The following is a 25,630-nucleotide window of genomic DNA, read 5'->3' on the forward strand; positions in this document are numbered from 1 at the left end:
CCAATATTTTTTTGTTACTGTCATTTGAAAACTAAACTTATCACAGTAAATGAAGTATAACACCCACAGCATGATGTCAGGTACATCTCAGAGGCTGGAAGGGATCCCAGCAGGCTTTCTACATCAATTTAATCAGCATCATAAATCAAACATACTTTCTGCTGTGTACTATTTACCATATGTGCTTTGTGGTGTTCAAGTGTCAGACTTCTTTACCAATTAAATGTGCCTTTCAGTACATTTTAAAAGAGACAAACAATTAAGAATTGCATACATAACCTGTTGCCTCTTAACTACTTCCAGTTTAAAAAAAATACTGTTATGTCTACCAGGCTACTTTCAGGGATTGATGAAACGAAGATGAAGAATAATTTAACCCTTAATAGATCTGACAAATGCACAAATCCAGGACTAAGTAGGAAAGAAAGTAGCCTCTGAGGCTATCTGTCTGCAACTTCACATCATATTCTGGGAAAAGTAAACAGGGTAGTTTATGTAGAAAGGACTCAGTGATTCTGAGGGCAACACAAGAAACAGTAGTTCTGTAAATAATTTGGTGGCTGTGTCTCCCCTTTGAGGGACAGCACCTAACATCTTTAGTTGCAGCCACAGCTTTATGTTTTCATGTCAGCAGAGACCTGCCAGGAATTCTGAGGATCTGTCTCACTATGAAGTAATGGCATTGTGACATATCTTGTCCTCAGGAGGAGGAAAATCTGTAATTGAAGTATAGGACAGAAAATGTATTTTAAATATTTATATTGTCATGCCCATTTTTTGTCTCTAGCTATGTCAATTTCCACAAACAGCAGCAGATTTTCTATGGAATATGTAATATATTGAATGGGAGATTGTGGGCACTGAGCTGAGAGTTAAAGCAGTGCTTCTACAGAGAAAGCTCCTGAGATGTCTAGTGCTTCCACACAGATGGAGCTGATGGAGACTTCAGTACAGATGGCAGGTTGAATGGGAATATCTTAATTAAGACAAGTGATGTTTTGAGTAGTATACATAGCTTGTTACAATAATTATATCTTAAGTAAATCAGAAACTAGAGGGTTACAAATTTACCCAATATGAAATGCAAGCTGTTCTTATATAAAATGCATGATACTTTTTTATGTTCCTTTTCCTTGCTTCTTTTGATATATAAATCACTAATTTTAACATTCTTGATATTCTTAAACCTATCACTTACCTATTGCATTCCTTACCTTTTACATTCCTTCATAATCTTGTGTATGAAGCCATCTAAGAAATGAAATTGATCTACTCAAAACACCTTGGAACTCTTGGACAAGATTCAGCTTCTGAAGGGCTGAACTAGAATTATTAAATCAGGAGGTCATATCTCTAGAGTATTGACAATTTCTTGCAGGCATGCTCAGAAATGTGGAGGCTAAAGCTTGAGATAGCAATTATTCATTAATTGTACAGTACCACTACAAAGGTACTGATAGAATTTATGTTTCCTGATACATCAAGGGGGGGAATACACAGAAGACTAAAGTTTCTTTTCCAGTCATCCTCTCATTTTGAAGTTTGATGTACTGAATTTTTCATTGGAAGAGCAACCAACATCCTTCTTTTCTCTCTCTTTCTCTCTCTCCAGCTTACAAAGTAATTGTTTCAAAAATAGTGAAGTGACCCACTCCAGAGAAGTTGCAATATATGTATTGATATAAAGCAGCAATTTTAAAACATTTGGTAGTAAATATATCAGTGGTAATGGCCAGGTACACTAGGTTATTTACTTCATAGAGGACAGGGTCAGACAAAAATGTCAAGGAGCCTGTTGAGCCATGAGACTCACAAAAGCACTCCTTATATTCTAAACTCCTTCACAGAGGTAAGTATAGGTGCATCTGGATATTCATATATAGTCCCAGACTTGTTCAATGCTTTATGTCTGAAAGATAAAGTGTGCACAATCAATCCCTTATAATCACTTGGTTAAATTTCAGTGTCAGTGTACTTATTCCAAATTCACTTACTGAGTATCTGACATGATAAGGATCTTCTCAACCTCAAGGAGAAACCTTGGGATGTGTAACTTCTCAAGGAGAGAAGGTCCTGCTGTGCAGAAGACCTCAATGGACCCTTGGCTGTTCAGTATGTATGGAGTAAGACCATAAGCTTATTTGTCCTATTTGCATACTGACTACAAATTTAGGTTGTTCTAAACTTGTTTTGAGATAGATCTCAACCAGCACTACAATTAGATAGGTTAAATGCCCAAATTAGCACATGGATACTGCACTTATATCTCTGTCTCTTGAATTTACTTTGGGCTGGATGCAGCATTATGACTAGACACACCCATTAGGACTGCCACTGGGGGTTATATCTTGAGCAGAGTTATGGGAAATAGAGGTCAGGTTGGGAGGGAAGGAATGAGACCCCACTGTCCTTCTGAGTGGGTGACCTGCTTCATAATTGTCTACTGCCTAAGCCTTCTTTTCAGAGCTCTTACTTACTATGTGTGAGAATAGTAGGTAGAGGCCCATGAAATGATTTCAACTGTCTTTAGTATATGTCTTGTTAGACCTCCTATGCTTGCAATAGAATACTGAAGTAGAAATATTCTATAAACTGTGTTAGAATAGAATCCTAATCACCTGTACATCTCATAATGCAGAAACGTATTTTATATCCTAATAACTTGAATGATGGCATTTCTTTAAAAGAATGTTTTCTCTCTTATTTAAGCAGGCTGTTCAGTTGACTAGCTGAACTCTCTAGAAATCTGGGCAGGCTGAAAGCCTTCTCTTAGAACACAGGGAAACAAAGTGGTCTCCTGAAACTAATATTTAGATGCAGAAATTGACTTTAATGTCTAGGATTACAGCCTGTGTCATGCTTCTTCCCACAACTGTTAGCCTTAGAGTTCCTTGAAAATTTCACCAGTATTTCACATCAAGAACCAAAAAAAAGTGTAAGATCCTTTGTGTATTATGTTTGGATGGGGATCTTCATAGAAAGTCTAAGTCTTCATAGAAATTTGTGTTGCCTGCAGGAACAATTCTATTCCTAACAGGAGTGACCAAATGAAGTATCAAAAATCATGCAGTGTGAATGCCTGTGAAAATCAAATCATTAATTGTGTTCTATGTTTGTAATGGTTACAGCTTTCTCTTTCCACTGTACTGCACTCTTTTTTTTATCATTCTGTTGACATTTTATTTATTTATTTATTCCTGTGTTTATGTCATATGCTTCTGTTATAGTGCATGGAGAATTTAAGTCCTTAACTGAGGTCTGGGTCATTAGCCTGCCCATTAGGCACTGAACTGCGAAATAATGTCATTGCCCTTAGTGTCTTCAAGAATTTAGGTCCAAGTGTTTTGCCATTAAAATAAAAGGAAGCTTTTGGAATGGACATAGTGAATCTTGGGTCTTTTGTCAACACATGAACAAAAATATGTTCCTCTAAATATTTATAGAGTGAACTCTTATTTGATTGCATTGGTTGTAGGTTTATCAGATGATACTGAAAATAAGGGTTTCAGTCACAACAGGTTTTATTCATGACAGGAGTTTACTTAAGACAAGCATCTCTTAGAAATTGCCAATATCAGATACCTAATCCAAGGAAAGAAAAAAAATATTCCTATTCATAAATATAATGGCTGAATCTGAAGAACACTTCCCCCTTCTCCCCACCCTATTTCTAACATGTCAGCACCAGATAAAAATAGCAGTATTCAGCTATGGTTCTGAAGCAAATATATTATTTGATCTGGCATCACAATCTCTGTGGGCTTTTTGGTTCATATTGTGTGTGAGCGATTCATCCTGAAGAGGTGTTGAAAAGAGAATTCATTTCACAAGCCATGGCATCAATTTCTGTATCCTTGCAGCTCTCTTGCCCTGGGTTTTTTTTCCCCTTCTGCACTTTCAAAGCAAGGAACCCTAATTATTAGGAGAGATAAGGGGGCACTGAAAGGCACCATAACCTCACAAAAAACTGAGCCCTTATAAAATCAGATGTCAGGACATTAATTTTATTCTTTTCTATGAGTAGAAATAACACTCTGTAACAGTGTTACACCTTTGGAAGTCAAGGGCTTCTTTCTGACATCACCAATGTCAGATTTCAGAGGATAAGAAAGAAACTTCAGTGTAGCCCCTGTTTCTCATGGGAGGTAAAGAGCATCTAAGAATTATGGTTTGTGACAACAAATCCCATGTTTATTTACAGGTAAAAGTTGTTCAGAGATGTGTAACTCTTTTATGATCTAGTTCTGCAATTTATCCGATAATTCTGATCACCAGATATAGCAAGAGCTAAATGGCTGTGGTGGCAGGGACAGGGCAGGTCTCTACATCTCTCTTGGAGGTGTGGAGTGGCCTTGGTTGGTTGGAGACTGTTGAAAGACCATTCAAAACAATTTTCCCCCACACTTCTGTGACTATCACTAGACCTCAGGAGCTGCTGCTGGCTCAGGGTCCCCACCAAGCAGACAGACACGACAGCCCTGTGTGGCATGAGCCATTTGTGTCATGGGGCAGAAGGCTGACAGAAGTGGGAGAAATCTGCTGAAGCAAGAAGTATGGCCTTCAGCAGACAATTCATAACCGTAGCTTTGTTCGCATCAGTCTTGAGAAAAGTGGAGCATTTGGTTGATGCTTAATTATCTCACAAAGTTTTTTTCTTGTCTGCGAGATGCAATTCATCAGGGAAACAATCTGCCTTCAAGTATTTATGTGCATTTCTGTTGATTTGATTTTGGCATGTTTTTCTGATGCTGTACTTTGATCTTAAGTATTTATGTCATCTGTTTTCCCCTTCTGATACAAAAATGGAAGTTACTCCCCATAATTAACAAAATAAAAATACAGTACCAGGAACTAAATATTATGTAAGCATGCAAACATTTTTAATATGGATGAGGTGATATTTTTTGGTTGTTTTTATATTATTCTAAACATATTATAATTTTATTTTCATAAGCAGAATTTATAAGACATGTAAGTCGTTGCTATTTGTGGATTGTCTTTACAGTTTTTTAAATACAGCATTTAATAGAAAACTTACAGTAGTTGATCACAAAACTTTTCATATTATTTTGTAAGCTTTCTCAGACACTGGCTGTTGTTTTCAAATAATCCCTCAGTTAATCCCTGCAACATTTCTTTTCCTTAGTTTTGCATATAGGAAAATCCACGCCTTTGTATTTTTGTTCTGTGCACTAAAAAACATTTGCATTTTATATAAGATAACCTTATATCTTTTTACCCTTAACTCTTAAATTGAGAAGGACATTCTCAAACCCTTCCTGGTTTGAAAGTATTTCTGACCACTGTAAAATATTCTGTTTCATTTTGGTGGGTAGAAGTCTCAGATCTGGATGGGGAATTTAAAATCTTAATATTGTAAGTGGGAAGAGTAAGGCACCTTAAAATGTCATTCTCAGAGCCCAGAATAATGTAATGAGTGAGGTAATCCATTGTTTGTATTTTAAGATTAATTTTTTTTTTCTTATACAAAGTGACACTTTTAGGAAAAAGGGACAGAAGTCAATATAAATTGTGACAAATTTCTCCAGGTTTTTACCTTCCCAGGTTTTTACCTATCTAGGTTCAGATCAATTCTTCCAGGACAGCAAATGTCATGTAGATTGACTGTGATGTAAAAGGTCATTAGTACCAGTTTCATGTAGAGGATGTTGAGGGGAAAGAGAGAAACTACAAAAGTAATTAATCTTCTAAGGGAAGGAATGAATATGAAGTGAGCAAAAAGAATGGAGTTGAGGTGCATCACACCCGATGGTGTAAATTGCTTAATTCCTCAATAATCTAGATGGCTCTAGATGACATGGTCATTCATTCTGGGGAGCAGAATCAGAGTCAATTGAGAAATAAAGGTGAAATATATGCAGTCCACAATCACATCAATCACTAGGTTTTTCTGTTATTTCTTGAAGTAAACAGCACAGAATAGAAACTGGTTTACATACATAAAAACTTAGGCAATTTGCATTGTCTATTCTAAATCTCAAGCATCACTATACACTCTTCATTTGGCCCAAATGTTTTCTGGATGCAAAGTTTGTTTCTATAATCATCACCTCTGCATTTAAAGTTAGTCGGTAAGTCTATTGGAAACCAAAGTAAGATTATAACATTCTTTGAAGATGCAAAAACTGTGGGTTTCCCAGTGCAGGTTAAAGAGAAAAATATACTTGCTGAGTAGACTAAGCCTATTTATAATTTAATATGGATTTATGTAGAAAGCTAAAATCCCTTTAAAATTTCATTTGAATATTATTGTTCTGTATGCATAAATTTAGAATGTATCTTACTTACAAAGACGCATTCACATTTTTTATGATTAAAACTTAGAAGTGCATGTTGACATACAATTTAGGCAAAGAATTTTAACAACATGCAAATGCAGCAGTTACCACTTTGATGTAACTGCTACCAAAGTTCCAAAGGGAAAAATTCTGTTTACTCCAGTGTCTTTTATTTTTCCTTTGGCTCCAAGATGCTTCTTTCCCTTTAACATAGAGAATCACACCTGTTCTTCACATCTCTTTTAGTCTATAACCAACTATACTGTTTTCTTCCCCATTGTTTACTCTTTTTTTAAATTAAAAAAATAAAAAATAAAAAATAAAAAATAAAAAAGTCGGATTTTGTGTTCAGGGATCTGAATAAAGAGGATGAAAATCAAAAGAGAAGAATTATATCAATGTAGTCAATGTAGCCTTTTCAGCCCATCAGGAAAGATTTTGGTTTTTTACCTTCCATTTTTAGAAAGAAAAGCATGAACATTAAGGAGCACTTGGAGACTAAACTGGTGACATTTTTTTGCATTTCTGGAATGAGGTTAAGAGAGTTAAGATGACCACGAACCATAAGAAACAGTAAAGAATGGTATCTTGTGAAGCATGTGAACTTTTAGGGAACTACTGTGAGATACTCAATTTTGTCATTCTTCTTTTAGTGAGCTTTTGGACAGTGGCTCACTAGGAGACATTACAGCTGTATTCTTGTGCTCACAGCTGTGAACTAGATGTGAATTACATTATTCCAAAGCATCTGAGTATGCACTCTGACTTATGACATTTTAGCCTGTTTAGAGTCCTCAAGGTTGCCTGCTTTTGTCGGTCAGAGTAATTGTTTGGGTTGTTTGTTTTTTCCACTAAGTGCTGTTTTTCTACTTGTCGGGTCTAGGAGGTTGTTTTTCTTTATGATCATTATAATTTCCTTTGTTCTTTTTTCTGTTTGCCTGTCAGATTTCAACTGCTTATAGAAGAGGAAAAGATAGTCTGTGATGAACCCACTGTGGTGAGGAAGGAGAACAAAGGAGAGGAGAGAGCATTTCTTGTTCAATTCAGTGAGTTATTTAATAACTTTCTTCACAGAATATTTTGTAAGTGAAAAACATATTCGTTTCATGACTACACAGATCAAAGAAAACAAAACAACTGCTGTCATCCTTTCACTACTTATCAAGACAGGTTTTTTCCCCGGATTTCTGGGTGCCTGGAAGCTTCTTTATAACCTTTTCTCAAAACTAAAGTATAGCATTCAAAATACACAGGCTGAATGTAACTATTTTTGAGCTGTTGTTTGGTCTTGAATGCTTACCCAACCTATGACAGTGCTTCTTTAATGACTGTTCAAAATTTCCCTGAAGCTTAAGTATAGCAATTATAATACATTTATAGCTTCCAATTAAATGTGTTGAACACTTTATAGAAACCTTAGGAGTTTCAGACATTTTGAAATAGTCTAAGTATATTCAACTAGTTATATGTTAAAACATTCTATTGTGAGATCTATAAAAAACTCATTAAAATATTTCCTAGACATGGTATATCATCTTCTTTTTGATTTAAGAGCTGACTTTCAAAGATACAGATATTGGAAGTCCTTTAATTAGCTAAATCACCATACATTTTAAAGCCTAGTTATGCTAATAAACGTTTTGTCTCTGAACTATGAATCATGCGGAGCACAGATATCTAGGCTAGCAATAAATGAGCTAACTCAGAAGCTCTAATTATCCTGTACAGGTAATTGTAGAAGAACAGGGTTAATTAGCCTGGATACAGAACCTTTCCAATGGAAGCACGTTTTCTTTGTTGACCCAGTCAAGTATCTCTGTTTCATGTTGTGGAACACTCACTACTCCTGCTGCCAAAGACTTCCCCATGGATATGAGAAACAAGAAGTTCAGCTGTGCAGCTCTTGTGAGTGCAAAAATAATTTTAGGTAACTCTCTAAATTCTCTTGTAACCATAACATAAAAATGGAATGCAGTAATTGAATTTATAATGCTTTTTGTATATGCCACACATCTTTTTTGTGAATTATGCCTGGTTACTTTAGATCACGTTTTCCATGTAATTTATTTTTTAAGGAAAATATAAGTAAAATTTTCTCCTAAACATTTACACCTGGGGGGTGAAACTTAGCAATTACAATACCATACATCTTATAACTCTGTATCTCACTTTTGGTTAGTGGTTATCAAGTTACAATCTTTAAATTTCTGAAGCATAGATGGTGTCTTCCCTTGAAGATCAGAGATCACCCAAGACCATAATTCACCTTTTAGTAACCCTCTTTCTGAATAAGAAAAAAGAACAACCTCCACTCTGTAAAATGCCTCATTTTATCTCAATTTTTCAAGTGCAACTGGTTAGTTGCACTTTATTTCAATGAGAAAAAAAAATGAAAAAGGTTTTGGTTTTTTCCCCACTCTGTTGTCTTCCCCATTGTTCTCATTACTAAAAATTAGCACAGGAAGACATAAATGGTTACATCCTGAAAGGTAAACATGTGCCAACATTAATGGAAAATGGTTAAAAACCAGAATAATTCAAGTCCTTTAAATTTTAACATAAGTATTTTTTCAAAAATACACTAAAATTTATACAACCAATGAGCTCAAATTATCTTTTTTTTTTTAATTAAAAAACCCGTATCAGTTACCAAAAGAGTTATTTTTAGTAAGTTACAGTTTTGATTAGGACACCAACATATGGTTATTAGTACCGATCGCTGGAAAATGTGGTAGCTAAAATATGTGTTCTATAGGAAACTAATAGAAATATATGCAATTATTTAAAACATTTAAACTCTTATTTATGGTAAGACCCATTTAATTTTACTTGAATTGTCTTCTTGAATAAAAATATTTTGAAGCTAGGAAATTTCCTATGTTACAAATTGATACTAATTAAAGAGATTACATTTTGTAATTAATGATTTCATCTGACAAACATGTAATAGGTGGTTACAGTTCATTAAATTCTAAAGGCACTTAAGATACAGAGGAAGCTTTCTAGTAAAAATATTTGTTCACGTAATTATTTTCTGCATCCCTTTAAGAGCTTAGCAGTAAGTGAAACCATAAATACAAAGTTTTTGGGATCCTAACTTGCAGTGAAAATTTATATTAACTTAACAAAGTCTTGAATTACAGTGACAAGTCAAAAAATTTTTTTTTCAAGCTTCTCTCAGCAAGTACAGGTCACTTTCTTATATCTTTCTGGAACTGCAAAACTATCTCCCCTATGTTTTTTACTTTTGATATGTTATGGACAGCGGACAGGAGAAGTAGCAACAGTGCTGTCATGCCTGTGTGCTCTCCAGTGCAATCCTGAAGGTTTGCCACTTTATCACCCAGTTTTACAGCTTGTAGCCAGTAGTGCATACTGGAGGAAAAGAAGAATGTCTGCTTCTCATCTAGCTCACTTAGTGAGCTGGGAAATGCACATTTAGACTAATACTGTGTAGTGCACTTGATAACAAATTAATTGTTTAAACTGATTATTTGAACAGCAAATACCATTGATCACTTAGATGAAAATTTTATGCCACATTTGAACTTCATGTGCTTCAAAATAGAAACACAGCACACATTTTTGATTCTATTGCTGTAATCAAAGTTGGAAAAGGGGAAACAACATATAATTTAATTAAAGCAGTGTGGTTTAAAATGAAAAAGAACTGCAATGAATGACTTAATTAAAGTCAGTAAAAGAGACTATTTTAACACATTACTGTACTATTAATTTCAAAGCATATCAGAATTTAGTATATACTTCTTGATGCTTTGAGGCTTATACTTAATTATAAAGCACAGAAAAATAAAAACTATACCCCTTCACAACTAAAAAAAAAAATTACTGTTCTGTTCAAGACAGCAAAAAAAACTTCTCAGTATCTAAAGTTTGCAATACTGTTGCACTGTACAGCTAGTATCTACATAAGTAACCATATGTTCACACTTTTAATATCCTAAAAATTGAGATTATTCCACATGAGTAGCCATATATGAAGATCATATTGAGTTGCACAGTTGGCTTCTCACTGTTTTTCGTGCTGGGGCAATTGGTCCTCATACAGGATTAAACATTTCAAATTGGAGAATTAGAGTTTAGCTCTGGATCTGCAATGTTGCACGTGATAAATGCTCTGTAAGTCAACTGTCTCACTTGCATTGTGGAGTTCTCTGATAGTTACGGTAGGCTGACTTTTTCATCATGGATTCAAAAATGTTCTGAATGTTCAAGCTCTGTCACAGCCACACAGTGCTTCACTGAAGCCAGAAGTTTCTCTACAATGTCCTGTTTGTATGGAGTAAATTAAAATGCTGGAGGTCTCTTTTTGATGCCATCTCATGTTGTCCTGTACATGACATATCTTTACAACCAAAACACAATTTCAACTGTTCACAACCCTTCAATCAGAAGATAAGTATTGAAGTGCAGTAAATTAATAATTACAACAGGTGCTTTAGATAAAAAAGACAGATTTTTTTTCTGTGAAAATTTTATGTCCTTCTGTTGTGGATGAGAGAACTTGAAGTTTTCCTTTGTTGCACATTGCATCAACTTCACATTAATGATATTTGGACAACTTTTGAAAGGATTATGGATCTGACATATAAATAAGCAGAAGAGGAAGAGCAATTAGCATTGGAAATAACTACAATAAAATTAAATTTAATAGAAGTTGCAAGCTAATAAGTCTTGGAGGAAACCTAAAGACAATATACTGCTTGAGAAACATGAAAAGTTGTGATGTTAGAAGCAACTTGTCTAAATCAGAGAACAAGTGAGTTCCTTTTCATGTACATATATTTAATATAATTTCAATAAAATGAAAAGACAGTATATTTTATATAAAAAGCAAATCTTTGGGGAGTTCGCCAAAATGTGCATTTTTTTCTGCACAAAGTTTTTACTGAAAAAGAAATCCCCAACAGTGAAAGTGGATACATATAATGAAATATATATTACAAAGAAAAAAAAAGTTGCTTTATAAACTGATTTCCAAGGCCTGACCCTGATTGTTGTCAATGAGAACATGCCATGTGTTAGTTTTGTTATTGTTTGGCTCAGCTTCAAGGTGCAAACAGTGATACTGGTCATGCTGTTGGAGCCTTCATTTAAAATACAGTGAAATTAGAGCTCTTTTAAATTAAGAAGGGAATACAAAAATACATTCTTTCCATAACTGCCTCATTCTTTTTGTTATCCCCTAAAAGACTTAAACACCATAATAAAAGTTCAAAATCAAATGAAGACTAAAATACTGACAGGCTAGATATTGGTCTACTCTGATGGTGCCAAAGCTGTCCCACAGGCATATCTGGAGTGGTTCTATGCCCTCTCCTATTTAGTTTCCACTATAATAGCTCTGTTTTAAGAGTCCTGTTTAGTTCAATACCTGTATTCCATGCATTAATCATCTTTTGTGATTGGAGAGACACAGATTGGTAACCTCAGAAATGCTGTGCTACAAGATTTACTTGTTCCTCAGTTTTCTTACTGTCATTACATACACAGTATAAGCCATACAAATATAATGAATCAAGATCTAAACTGAGAAGTCAAGGCTCATCACTCTGGGCACAATGATGTGTTGACAGAGTATATGGTTTCCACATGCACAACTAACATTGTTTTTGACTTTACCTTGTAGAAGCAAGCAAGAAGACTTCTTGCTGCCTGGTAGAAGATGTTATTCACAGCTAGCTTAGCTTTTGTTAAAGTAGTGTTGCACTGCATGGTAAATAAGCCCTCTGGCACTAACTTACTGTGGAATTACTACATTAGATTAAGCCAGGCTAGAATATATATTGTAATTACAGATGATATGTAAATGTGTAGTCAGTCTTCATAGTTGTCAAAAAAAAAACAAACCCAGAATTTTTAAAAACAGACACCTCAGAAGAAGTGTTGCAGAGTTACAGAACTAAAAAGCTGATGCTCAGATTTCTAGGAAGTCTAGTCCAATTTTATTGACTGCTCCCATTGACATCAATGGTGCAGATATTTTTTCATAAAACAGGGCTTCCTGAGTCACATTAAAATTTATCATGAAACAGCAAGCAAAATGTAGTGAACATGAAGAAGATGATTTTGTACTGTATTTTGAAAGGTGTAAGTATAAAATGCATTTTAATACCGATCATCTAGCATTACACCTTGCTACAAAAACATAAAAATAAATCCATCCAATGACAGATAGAAGTCAGCCTTAACTTTAATGATACATGTCAGTGTTTCTGAAGCTAATCAGTGATGTGGCATATATACTACACTGTGTTCAAAGACACCTACAACAATATTCAATTGTCTTCAAATTACTCATATGCTTATAAGACCAGTCTGCTTGGGACAGCACAGAAATTCTGCCTGCTGTCTGCTTATAAATTATCATGAAAGGGCCAAAAGTATTACTGAACAAGGTGACACTCATCTGGAGAATCAGACAAATGTAATTTAAATTTTCACTTATTCTGTATTTCAAATTCTCTTGTTCTAGTTAATAATAAAATGTCAGATTCAATATTACAATCATCACCCTACCTTGCAAAAAAATCATAATGCATGGAGGAAAGAAATAGGGATACCCAAAAGTTTATGTCTGATGACAGATCCTTCAATTATGCAGATGATTCAATAAAGAAATTTTACTTCTTACACAAATCAGAAAATAACAAAACAATACAATGTAGCTTCTGTGACTTCAATCAGGCAAAGTCTCTCAGAAAATTTATTCACGTTTACGTGGTTATATGATCATGGTTTAATTGTTATATATCTGGTCAGATTAGTATTAATTCCTTCTTCCTGGAAAATAGATGAGTAGATAAACTGAATATGCCCAAGTCCTAAGTGAGGTATGACCAACTTGCCTGAAAATCATTCTTTTATGTTAGTCTGTTATAAATTGAGAAATATCACATCTGTGGGCACAGGCCTTCAATTAAACTTTTGCTATTAATTTCAGCAAATCGCATTTATCTGTAGAGCCAGACACTCAAGACACAGTTTGAAAGCTGCCTTAAACAAATCCATTTGGCAGCATAAAATATTTTTGTCACTTTTTATTAGTAACAATTATGGCTCTATGCTTGTTGAGATAAATATTTTAACATTACTAAAAAAAAAGTATCCATCCATTCTAGATGTTCCTAACCATCTTCTTGCCCTTCATGAATGGAAGTGATTTTCAGGAGAAATTACTTCGTGTTCTTCTTGGGACTGAGGTGGAGCACTCTAGCCTGTAGTTGTTTAAATCCTCCAACTTGCCTTACTGAAGACAGGTTTAAAAGTTTGCCTTTCTCTGAAAATTATAAAGAAATGGCCCAGCAAACAGCACATGTTATAGGAACAAAGGTGTGAACAGTTATGTGAGTTAAATGCTGGAAACAGTGGCTCCTAGAAAAAACCAATATTATTTATCAGGTCCACTACCAGGCAGTGATTAGGGAATGACCAAGAGATTGTTGGGACAACTAAAAAAAAAAACCAGTCAACAGGAAAAGAAAACAAAATAAGCATGAGTATTTGTGACAGCAAATCTCCTAGAGATGGTGGTAGAAGCAGCCATCACAGGGGGTCTGCACACAGGGAGCTCCACCTTGGGCTGCAGAGGACACAGCCTGGGACAGCTACTTGCTGTTGTGTGGGCAGACCTACTAAGATGATTCCTTACCTGATGATGCCCTACCATGGTAGGGAATTGAGAATTATACTTTGAGCAGGCACACCCACAGTGGCAAGAGGAAGGGTGTGCATACAGGGGAGCCTGCATTCCCAGGTGTGGGACAATGTGACAGTGGTTACCTGGCTGGTTGGAAAGGGTGGTTAAACTGTGCACAGGTGTACCTACAGATGTGAACTCAGAATTTCTTGGTTTATGCTGCATTGATTCTGAACAATGACTGTAAATAGAACAATAAACCACATCTGTACTATAAATTGAGCAGATTTTCTCTGCTAGAAAGCTCAGACATTCTGAACATACCTGTACATTCTCTGCCTGTTCATGTTGTCCCAGTGAGATGTTCCCTTGACTTCCCCCTTCAACAGAGTGGAACTTTGGGTTTTCTTTCCTTAAAATTGAGAAGGGTTTCCTTGAAGAGCAACCAGTTCTCCTGGGTGTCTTTGCTTTCTCCCGTTAGATGCTGCCATGCAGATCCCTGAACAAACTGAAATTGCTGTCTCTTGCATGAAAATAAATGTACTGAATATGAGATTAGTGATTTAAAATAGAAAATAATTTTATATGAAAATAAAATGAAGCGTATTGTACAGCACCCTGTCAAAGTACAGACTTTGATTATTAATTACATTTGGCATCTGGGAACTCAATTAGAATGAGTAAAAGGACAGCCATTTAAATTAAGCCTCTAAATAAGTATTTAATTTCTGCTTTAATAATGTGATGAGAGATGGAGGTGAAGGAATACATGCATGAGATTTAATATTTAACTATTCTGGTATTGAGAAATAAATAGGAAATGAGGAGAAAACCCATGTAATAGTTTTTTCAATTTATTTTTAATCTGTCTCAAGGAGAAACATTTCAATAGACTTGACAACATCCATGTTCAGCTTAAATAAATAACAGGAAGATTACTAAGCATGAATATAGGCTATTAAACAATTCTTATGATACAAATAAATATTTTGTGACCCTGAACTCTCTGAAATTGAAAAAGAGAGTCTGTCAGATATAAGTAAAAAGAGTAATATTATTTACCTGTGCAAATACCCATAGCAAAAATAGTTCTGTCTTCCTTAATACTTTCAAGGTGTCTACCTAAAGATCTCTATCCCTAGATGAGCTGAGAGATATATGAAAATATTTTGGTCATCAATGAGGAAAGCCCCTGGTGGCCTGTTTTTTGCCACACTGGGATATGACCATCCATGATATAAAACTAGATGACAGTGACTATTCAAATGGAAAACAAACCCCAACAATAAAGTTACCATTTTTCCTTTCTATAAGGTCATTTAGACTCCCAGCTTACAAACAAGTTTAATTATCAGGTACACATGAGGGATATATTGTGACAGGCTGCATTTGGACAAATAATGTGCCTCAGCATTCAAGTTACATGTGGTAAAAATGTTTTGTAAAGATTATACAGTCTCCTGTAAATTATTTAACAATCAGTTTTACTTTTTTCTATTGAGTCATTCAAAACTGCAACAGAAAATAGTATAAAAAGAAAAGCAACTCAGACTCTGTGCCAGGGAATTGCTTTTAGCAATTACTTGCACAACTGTCTTAAAATACAATGCAATATTAACAATAAAAAATTGTTAATATTGCATTGTATTTTAAGACAGTTGTGCAAGTAATCTGCATACATTTTTGCTTGAAATTTAACAACAGATTTTTGGATGTACCATAAAAGGCTGTAAGGCAGGTGGCAAGATGAGTCTGTCCTTCATATTTCAGAAAGTACGCCTGCAGCAGTCCTCCAGCAATGCAGTCTTATTGCCTGTATTCCAGAGAATTCATAGTTTTGTAAGTTTTGATTACACAAGCTTCCATTGCAAGTAAAAAAAAAAAAAACAAAAAAAACCAAAACAACAAAAAACTCCCCATGCTTTTTTTGTCCTGGGAGTATTTTGGTATATAAGATGTTATAATTCAACCTGTTTATAGTGAACTTTATCAACAACATAATGTACTAACAACGTCTAGACCAAGTGCCTCAAACTTATGCATTGCTACGTTTCTCAGAGCCAGAAATACTTTGGACTTTAATATCCTGACTTCAAGGTCCTAAACATACTCAATAATGATTATGTTTCTTGCTGTTGTATTCTAGAAATACTTAAGTAGCACATACTGTCCTGGATTAGGGCAAATCTGGGAGAAAACCTCCAAACGGGCCCCCCACCAGAAAGCAAACCCACAGAGCCCCTTCTCCCCCACCGGTTCAGGAAAGATTCCTCAGAGAGAAGTGGAAAGAACCTGTTGATTTAACAAGCAAAACACCCCCAGCACACAAGATTAACAATACCAGATGACAACACTTTCACTGATCTGAAAAGGATGACAAATTCAGAAAGTCTTTCCTGGGACTGATCGCTCTGTTGTCTCTCCCTCCGGCGCTGGGGATAGCTGCTGCAGCCACAAGGTGCAAACCATCAGTGTTTTCCAGGTCCCAGTCCGGAGCAGGTTTGAATGATTCCAAAAAGGGAAGAGAAAAAACAGTCCAGGGAAGAAAATCTGGACCGCTTAGCTAAACTAACTAACAGAAGCAAAAAAAAAGCAAAAGCAGAGCGAGAGCAAAGCAGGAGCGAAGCAAGAGCAAAGCAAGCACCAAAAAGCAAAAAGCAAAAGCCGCACTATGTGCTGCCCCATCCCTCTGTCCCGCCAGCTGTGGGGGAGCAGGTTGATAACAAACCAAAACAAACCTTGCTCTTCAGAGCCAGTCTTGAAGGCACTGTACATAATATCCAGCACTAACAGAACACACGATTGGGGATGCAAGCATCATAACCTCACCCTAGGACTTATACTTAACTATGTCCAGGCTGAGCAAATTTGTTGCTAATAACAGTGTATGGGCATTTTTCCATTCACAACTGCAGATACAGCATTCAGTAGAATTATAGAATCATTAAAGTTGGAAAAGACCTCCAAGACCATCAAATCCAGCCTCTGACTTGCCAGCATGCCCACTAAACCATATTGTGAAGTGCCACATCCACTCACTTTTTATAGCACTTCCAGGAATGGTAACTCTACCACTTCCCTGGGAAGCCTCTCTTTCAGTGAAGAAAGTTTTCCCAATATTTAACATGAACCTACCCTGATGCAGCTTATGGATATTTCCCCTTGCAGCATCACTCATTGCCTTGGAGAAGTGGCTGCATCCTCCCACCATAAAAGTATATTTTAAGTACAGTCTTCCAAAATCCTTCAGATTTTGTGGCAAAGTATCATTATTCTTGTTTTTACAACATACTTTCAAAAATTGAGCATATATTCTATTCTTCAGTCACAAGATCTGGACTAACACAATAGGATTGAAAAATGAAGATGTTGTTCCAATTTACATGTTTAAATAAGGATTTTTATGTTTGTTAATCCAGAAAGACCTCCAAAGTAAACAGAAAATTAATCACAAAAAAAAAAAATCCAAACAGCTCAGTTTTATTCTAGTTTGGTTATCCTTCTATCTTAAATATTTGCATTAACAAAGTAAGAAAATACAAGAAATTCTTCAAACTCAAACAAAAACTCACTGGACTTAAGTAGAGTAATAGCTATAGTTGTATATGCCTCCAGAGAACTTGATTCCATTTGATTATGATGCCAAACAGCTCTGCAAGTGTGCACAAAGAATAAAGCAGACATTTAAAGTTAAACTGCCTGGGGCTTTAAAATATGACCAGAATTATTACCTCTATCCCACCATTAGTCGTGCTAATTCAAGAAAACTAAATAAGCAAACAGAAACCTCATTTAAATATATATTTTTTATAAGCATCAGCTGGAGTTTTCTTTTAATTGGTTTTCTTTTTTTCTGTAGACATATTGACATGTTTCTGTGACTAGGAATGTTAATTGATCAATTACAGTGTCATTTCTAGGTTTGGATTAACTTTTGTTGTCTTTTCTTCTCATGGCATCATCCTCACAAAATTTTAAAACACATCAGTTGATCCCCAGACAAAATAAGTGCCCTTTGATTTCTGTTTTCTCTGTACTATTTAAATTAGATTAACTGATTTTCAGATGACACTGAAAAGAGGATAGCTACTGTTTTAGCTTTCTTCAAAGATGATATTAAAAATTAATCTGAGTGTGCCTGTTTAGACAATTACTTGTTAATGTTTGATAAGGATGACTCTTGAAAACAATGTGTTTAACTCTTTGATCTATCTATTCTATCTATTACAATGATGATCAAAAATAGAACTTATTTAATACTGTTATCCATATTTGTTAAACTGTGAGTTTGGTTCATAGATCTTGCTCTCTGTTAATCTTTACAGAAGAGAACACAACTAATTGTCTAGAATAAAAAAGGCTAGATGCCTACTTGCCAGGTGAATATCCAGTGCAATTGTAACTGCTGTGGTCTAAGTGAACAATTGTAAAACATAAGGGTAAAATAAATGATTATAAGTTTTAATAATTCTCATATGCAGGAAACATGCTCCTTATCAACCTTGCTTATGTAAGTGAACTGACTGAAAATCAGATACTATAACAGACACTGCAACATCTTTACTGACCTTACAAATTATTCCCATCCAGTGTCTAACATTTTTATCTCTTGAAGGATGAGCAGACCACGACACTGGGGAAGAGGGTATGCCCTGTGCACAACACAGGACATGATTATCCTGGTGTTGAGAACTGATCTCGATCACAGCCCATACCTGTGTCTATGTGTCTGTGAGGCGTGACAATAGGCAAATGAAGAACATCCACGTTTTTCTTGGGAATGTCCCCTATGTTTCCTGATGCAAAGCCAGAGAGGATCAAAACCAGGCTGCCTTCAGGCTCAAGGAACATAAGAATGAATTAAGGTCTTTATAGTACTTCCAGCTTCTGGTCACTTAAGGTAAATCAGGAGGGAGAAACTAATTGCTCATCTCTCTGAGTCAAGTAGTGCTTTTGAAAAATAGAGATGACATATTGAGCTTAAGAAGAGATGGTGTGTACTTCTGCACTTGATTTTGTTTAATATAAAGTAGATTTTGAGCTCATGAGCCATGGAGGAACTATGCTGCTATTACAAAGAAAACAGTTATTTTGAGAAGACGAACAGAAGAATCTGCTATCACATTTTCCTGCACAAGCAGATTTCTTATTGGGAATGACAAAAAATACAAAAAAAAAAATTCAAAAGAACACAATGAATATACTAGTTCCTGTATAATAAATTCTTAAGTCATGGGACATTTAATCACCATTGAAATCCACCTTAAAAATACTTTTGTAGTAAGTATTTTTAGATATCTAAAACGTGATAAAGGATTTTCAGTATAACTCTTAAAAAAGCGGTTGTAAAACATTTAAGGATCTTAGAAGGATTTTTGTTTGTTTTTATTTTATTTTTAAAAAATATTTATTAACATAATTAGGTATTAGGAACTTAGCTATTTAGGTACTGTTGAATTAACATTACCTCAGCAAATTTTAGTTGGTTGACTGATTTTTGACAACTTGAGGACTGCTCCTAATTCTGTTGCTATGGAAACATTTTTGGACTGATATACATGCTATTAAGAACACATACAGTACCACTATTTCAGATGAAATAGCAAAAATACATTATGAATTCCTAACCAATGTCATTAGAGTAGTAGTATGTGTTGGCGGGAAAAGAGACTTCAGTCTTCAAGTCTGTCCTTTACATACAACTCCCACCCCACCCCCTCCACACACCCCTGTCCATTTCTACTATCTCTAATGGGCAATCACCTAAAACAAGAAAAACAGATAGGTATTTCAGGAGAAACTGTGTGAATCCTGCCATAATTGATGTATTCCAGTGATTGGGAGGGCTGAGATGTGACTTTGGTGCACTTCAGCCTGCAAAAGTGTACAAAATACTTATAGAGATTGGGCTAACTGGGCAAACTGGACTACTGAGGCTGGATACCCACTCCCAGAAGGATGCCTGCAGGACAGGTCCAGCCCAAAGACAGGGAACACTTGCTTTTGAATGACTGAAAAAAAGCATTAAGATCTGGTCAAATACAGAGATAAAATCCTAAAATATCTGCACAGGCGTTTTGCTGCTTTGTAATTGTGCATTCTGCAAGATCAAAAACAGTGAAATTGTTTCTAGCTGAACCTGCCTATAATATAACTCATTAACCCTAAGAGTCATTGACCAAATCTGAGACTCAGTGGACCTAGATGCACCTCATTCTTTGATAAGTTCAGAAAACAAGGGGGATCTCACTGAAGCTTGGGACACAACAGGAGGGATGAAGAGTTGGTGATACCATAATCTGATGTAACAGATGACAGAGTTATTATTTAGACACTGCATTAGCAACATTTAGATACTGTATCAGCAATAGCAAACATCTAATCATAATCACCCATGTAATCATTGTGTGCTGTTTCCCATGCCTGGATGAGAACCTTCCCTCGAATACTCTGCTACATAATCTATGTTGATGAGTTTCCAAAAATATGCTGCCAAAAATATTTTCTATTTATAAAAGCCCAGATATGTACCTGAGAAGAAGCAGGAAACCTTAGTTACATCTGTTTACAATGGATATAGCAAACTCTGGGATGAGTAAGAAATGTGTTTTGTGGCATAAAAAAAAAATTACTTTAAATTATAGTATATAGAAACTTCCACTTTCTGCACCAGATTTCATCGTTGACACTGTTTGCAGACATTAATGTCCTACATGGATTTGAGAATGTGGGATTTAAAAGGGAGGCATTCAAAACAATTTACTGACAAATAGCTTTCCCAATAACCTCAGAAATGGTATAACACCTAACTTCGTAAGCGATGTATGTAAAAGATTTTACACAAGGATTTGAGGAGTTTTATTTCAAAATTTTTCATATTTTAATCCTGAAAAAAACTGTTGGGTTTCGAAATGTCATCATGTTAGATTCCTTTTGTTTGAATACTGTAAACTTTAAAATGATATTACATAAAGAACCTGGTTATTTCATATTGTAGTCCAAATGAATTTTCTGAATCAAAAAAAAAAACCAATCCAAAACAAACCTGTAAAAATCTGTTTAGATTTGAACTTTATTTGTTATTTTTTGTGTTTTAATGTCTGTTTCATTTTCCTTTCACTGTCATTAATTTATTTTCACAAATAACACAATCTTAGATATAGACTATAAATGGGCGGTTAACATGATCCAAGGATCTTCTTTCTAAGCTTTTTAAAACTTTTATCCTTCAACGTTTCTGCACCTAATTTAAACAATGCTGACTAGAATATATGCTATTATCTACATAAGTAGAGATCCTTTCAAATATTAGGGTCTAAAATGGGTAATGAAACAACTTTGCACGTATTGATGCAACAAAAGTATCCAGAGGCAAAATATGCACTTCAACACCACAACTCACATGACTGAATGACAAATCAAATATGTAATCTTACAACAGTATTTTAACATATTTAGTGTGGTGTTATGAGCTAGTAACACCAAAACTGGAAGCAGAGCCTGGCAGACAAGCAGTTTGGCTGAAATGACTGAATACAGATAAGCTCTTGCTGGAACTCCGCACATGAGTCTGCATGTGTATGTTCTTTGCTGCTCCTTTTTTCTTCTAATCCTTTATGTCTATGGCAACAGCAAGACTGATACTCATATCATAAATAAAATTAGCTGAGACAAAAATACCATGGAGTGATAAATCCAAATCTAGCTTCACTAAAGCTGAAGCAATAACCTTATGCTAATTTTACTATCATGCAAAAGAAAACCTGAATGCATTATATCATTATGGTACAACCTAATAAAATCACCCATGTCCATATGAAGGAGTGGACCATTGTCCCGCCCACCACCCCCCCCCCCCCCCCTGTTTCTAAAGCTCTTAAAACCATTAACATCTCTGGTATAAATAATACCAACCAAATAATATGACTCAGATCATGCAGATGAAGGCTCTGATCATTATGAAAGAACAATGTGCCTGTATTATTCCAGCCAAAAAACAATTTCCTGCTTAACCAGTTTTTAAGGGTAGAGAATGTAGTCATAAATCAGAAATATGGCAAAAATTTCAAGTGGTGGATGAAACATGGGGGCAATGGTGTGGGGTGTCCCTTTGTGCTGACCTTTTTTCCCTGAGTCAATTCCACAAAACATTCTGGTTCTGGTTTACTGGCTTTAGCTGCTATATTCAGTTGCAAACATACACAATAGATATGTAGAGCTGTATGTACATCATCACTGATCTGTCTGAGCAAATGAGATATTTCATTTGTTTGCAGGGAAAGAAAATCCATTATAATGAAAAAGTTTGCAAGCCTTATCCTTAACTTTAATGGGAAAAGGAGCAAGAAAACACTTTCCTCCCGTTTCTGTCATTATGGCTTATTAACAAAGTCCAAGACTTCATTTCCCCTGCTATAAAACAACCTTAATGAAACACGAGAACAAAGAAATTTCTACTAAGAAAGTGAGTTTCTGGTAGAAACGTATATGTTTTTTATATGTCCCTACATTTTCTGTCCTTACATTTCTCTATCTCTTTTCTGCCTATCTTGAGATAATTTTATTTTAAGGATACTACTCGGAGAGTAGCAGAGAATTGGCTAAACAGAAGATCCCAGAGGGCTGCAATCAGTAACACGAGGTTTAGTTGAAGGCCTGTCATTAATGGTGTCCCCCAGAGTTTCATACCAGATCCAGTACTGTTTAATTTATCTATCAATTACTTGGATGAAGGGATAGATGTGTCCTCCACAAGTTCACTGGTGACACAAACCTGTGAGGAGTGGCCGATACCCCAGAGGGCTGTGCAGCCCTTCAGAGGGACCTGACTGAGAGCAGAGATGGGCAGAGGAGAACCAAAAGAAATTCAACAAAGAAAAATGAAGAGTCCTACACCTGGGGAAGAATAACCCCATGCACCATCACAGGCTGGGGGCTGACCTGCTGGACAGCAGCTCTGCAGAGAAGGACCTAGGGGAGCTTGTGGACAACAAGTTGTCCATGATGCAGCAGTGCCCTTGTGGCCAAGAAAGGCAGTGATGTCCTGGGGTGCATTAGGAAGACCATTGTCAGTAGGATGAGGGTGGCGATCCTGCAATACTGCTCAGCCCTGATGAGGCCACATCTGGAGTGCTGTGTCCATTTCTGGGCTCCTCAGTACAAGAGACACATGGAACTCCTGTAGCAGGTTGGGTGGAGGGCTATGATGATTATTAGGGGCTGGAACATCTCTCTTATGAGGAAAGGCTGTGGGAATTGAGCCTGCTCAGATTCAAAAAGAGATGACTGAGAGTGGACCTCATCAATGTCTATCAGTATCTGAAGGGAGAGTGATAAGAGGTTTCCAGGTTCTTCTCCATGGTACCAAGTAATAGGACAAGAGGCAGTGGGCAGAAACTGATTCACAGGAACCTGAACATGAGGAAGAACTTTACTGTGCCGTGCACTGGAATGGATTGTCCAGAGATGTTGTGGACTCCTGCTCACTGGAGTTATTCAAGAACACCCTGGGTAATTGCACCTTGTGCAATGTGATCTAGGATGACCCTGATGGAGCAGAGGTTGGATCATATGACCCCCTGTGCTCTCTCCCAACCTGACCTGTTCTGTGATTCTGTAAGTTTCCATACTGCATGATATACATTTCCATACTACTTTCCATCCATACTACATGATACATAAAAAGTGAGTGTCATGGTTTAACCCAAGCCATCAGCCAAGTGCAATAGAACCACTCACTCACTTCTCCACCCGTGAAATAGGGGAGAGAATTGGAAGGCTGAAAACTAGGAAATCTGTGGGTTGAGGTAAGGAGAGTTTAGTAGGGAAAAGAAAGACCATGCACACAAGCAAAATGAAATAAGCAACTACTTCATTGCTTCCCATGAGCAGACAGGTGTGCACACATTACTTTCACATTTCTGTGGGTTTTCTATGGGTTGTAAGTGTTTTAAAATCTTCAGTTTAAAAAAAAAATGAAAGGCAGAGAAAAAGACAGGAGAGGTAATGATGCCATTATATCACATTGTATTACACTTTATTTGATTAGTGCAGATGCCTATATTCTGAAGAGGGACAAATTAGTGGTTTTAAAAATACCATTTTAATTTTCACTGACAAGTTTAAACTGACAAGTTTATCAAAAGTAATTTTTGCTGTAACATATAATTCTTATGGATGTAATACTGAAGTTTTTCAGGGACCATTTATTTGTAAAATGTGCTTTTTTCCAACACTAAAATGAAGTGCATAGGGTGCAAAAAATGAATCTTGGATATGTTTACTTGATCACTTAAAAAACTTAGTATCTGACTGTTTATGAAAAGATATTCTTGCTAGAAAAAAAAATTGAATTTCTTTATTCTGAAAGGGATTTTTTGTGTTTTGCAAGGTGTGAGGTCAAGTATGTTATCCATGCTTTCCTCTCTTATTCACCTCAGAATCTTGCAAGTAGCTCTATTGCATATCTTACAGTAGTTTTCATCCTGGTAACAAAAGTTTTTATGTTTGGGGTTTTTTAATATTTATTACACATAGACACGTAGATATATAGACATATATCTTTTTATCAGAAACATTTAATGGAATCAGAAGAGGAAACTGACCAGCTTTTATTTTATCTGAAGAACTGCAGTCTTGTGGAGTTGAAATGCGTGTCAGAGAAATGACCCTGTTCCATCTCATGAAGCATAATTATGCAATTAAAACAGTAATGTTCAAGACTGTTAGATTTTATAGTGCATTTCTACACTTTATTTTCTTCATTGTTTTTTAGATATCACACAATAAGATCTTGGTCTGCAAAGAAATAAGGCGCTTATATCCTGATTAATTGTCCCTGTAGGCAGTTGCATATGAAATAAAGACAAGATGTTAAATGGCAAATACCTTTTTTTATTCAGCTTCTGTATAGTCTGAGACCTTTCATTTTTACCATTAAGCCTAAGCAGCTAAGGACTACATAAACTCTCTTGGGGATCCTGATTGAAGATAAGTACATTCCTACAGTTACATAATTAAACCTTGAAGAGAGAAGAGATTATGATTTACCCTGTCATCTATTGTATGTGACTCACACTCAACTGCTTATTTTGACTCTTGGACTTGGGCACTTAATCCTCCCACAGCATGAGAGCAAGAGTAGACTAGGTAAGTAATTTAGGGCAATGTCAAATAGCAGGACTCCTAAAAATCAGCTATTTCCTTGTACTGTAATCTTTTAACTCAGCATCCACAAAATTTCCTGTGTTCTTTTGTGGATCTACAGCTCAGTTTTTCATGGTTTGTAAATAAGATAATCAAATATCAGACAATTTAAATCTCCTTTTAATTATTTCAATGAATTTTTTTTCAGAACTAGGATTACTGTCGTGAATGCAATAGGTAATTCAAGGAAACTAATTTTTTTTGGTTTATGATTTATGTTTTCTACCTCTAAAAATCCAGAAATTGCATAAGACTTATTTTGTGAAGGGCCCTCTTGCAAATGAAAACTCCAAGTGGAAAGGGAATATTATTTCTATTGTAATATGCAGTAATGTATTCCCTAACTGTGGAGATCTTCATTCATATTCTGTGCAACAGCATGTCTGCATTGCATAATTTGTTTGTACTTGAGCTGGCTTAGTTCTAGCAAATAAAAAAGAACCTGAAGCCAAATGACATTGATTAC

General features: G+C 35.7%; 1 long non-coding RNA gene across 1 annotated transcript; it reads left to right on the forward strand.

Moving 5' to 3' along the window:
* Positions 1 to 7,238: 7,238 nt before the first annotated feature.
* On the forward strand, positions 7,239 to 25,028 carry LOC135295352 (uncharacterized). The gene is made up of 3 exons (XR_010357414.1): positions 7,239 to 7,345; positions 8,028 to 8,226; positions 24,900 to 25,028. It is a non-coding gene; the product is annotated as an uncharacterized LOC135295352 (long non-coding RNA).
* The last annotated feature ends 602 nt before the right edge of the window (positions 25,029 to 25,630 follow it).

This window comes from Passer domesticus, chromosome 2, assembly GCF_036417665.1.
Source record: "Passer domesticus isolate bPasDom1 chromosome 2, bPasDom1.hap1, whole genome shotgun sequence".
Classification (NCBI taxonomy): domain Eukaryota; kingdom Metazoa; phylum Chordata; class Aves; order Passeriformes; family Passeridae; genus Passer; species Passer domesticus.